Below are 1,104 nucleotides of genomic sequence, written 5' to 3'. Positions count from 1 at the left end.
AAGCCTCTACTGATTTTCATGGAACTGATAATTGTGTCTGCCTGATTCAGGTTTGAGGGAAGGAGGGAAGGAGGGATTTGTTAAGGATAAACTTAAACATGAATCCAAAGCAGTGTGTTTCACGTTCTTGAAGTGGAACCCACTTCTAAACTCATCATAATTTTCAGAACCTACTTGCAAAGTAACTGCTTGCTGTTTTCTCCCTTCCCAACATCCCTCCCCACATTAACGCTGAATAAGGTCATAAACTATTTTTCATTATCACAGTTTGTAACAGCTTATACAGACAGGCAGACTGAAAGTTGCCGTGAAGTTTCCCAGAGTGCGTTCTTACATTTCCTCCTCCTCCTCTCCTGGCCTTACAACTGAGAGTGTTGTGACCCACTTTGGGGTCATGGCCCAAAGCCCAAGAACAACTTGTTTGGATGGAAAACTGTATAGACTTATCAGTGTCTAACAGTCTGCTCTGTAACTGAAATTCAGCTATTAATTTTCTGAGCTATAGATTGCATGAGAAGTCAACTACCACACATGGCAATGTCTTCCTGTACTAGTCCATGTGCCTTGGCACAGGACCACACAGGGCTCCCTGATTTTCCTCTGTGATGACAGTTGCTTGTACTGCTGTAGTTGTGATAGTGATACTTAGAAGTGCAAGCTGAGTGCCACCCAAGCAGAGGATGGAACTTATGACGTACATCTCCCAAAGCCCTGCACCTGCTGCAAGACATAACCCCACCCTGCCACTGAGGCCAGAGCAATCAGCAGCTGTGCAATAAAAGAACAGAGATGACATTGCAGCAACGGAATGCAAGTATCAGAAGGGCTGGATTGTGCATGCAGCATCAAAGCAAACCACACATTGTGGATTACGTAAGGCCAAAGATTCTGAGGAAGATGTGTTACCAAGGAACATGATTGTCATATTCATTATGTCTATGAATACTAAATTTTTCATTGAGATTCCATTTGACCTGCTTCAGTTTGACCAACAAAAGGCAGATATGTGCGGAGGAGAGATACTGTTTGGGCATCTATATTATACTTGAATTGGGTTAAAGAACACCAAGTCCTCTTTATTAGAGAATTTCTAACCCCTCATAG

This window comes from Gekko japonicus, unplaced genomic scaffold, assembly GCF_001447785.1.
Source record: "Gekko japonicus isolate JY-2015 unplaced genomic scaffold, Gekko_japonicus_V1.1 scaffold32, whole genome shotgun sequence".
In the NCBI taxonomy this organism is placed as follows: domain Eukaryota; kingdom Metazoa; phylum Chordata; class Lepidosauria; order Squamata; family Gekkonidae; genus Gekko; species Gekko japonicus.
This window is presented reverse-complemented; position numbering follows the sequence as displayed.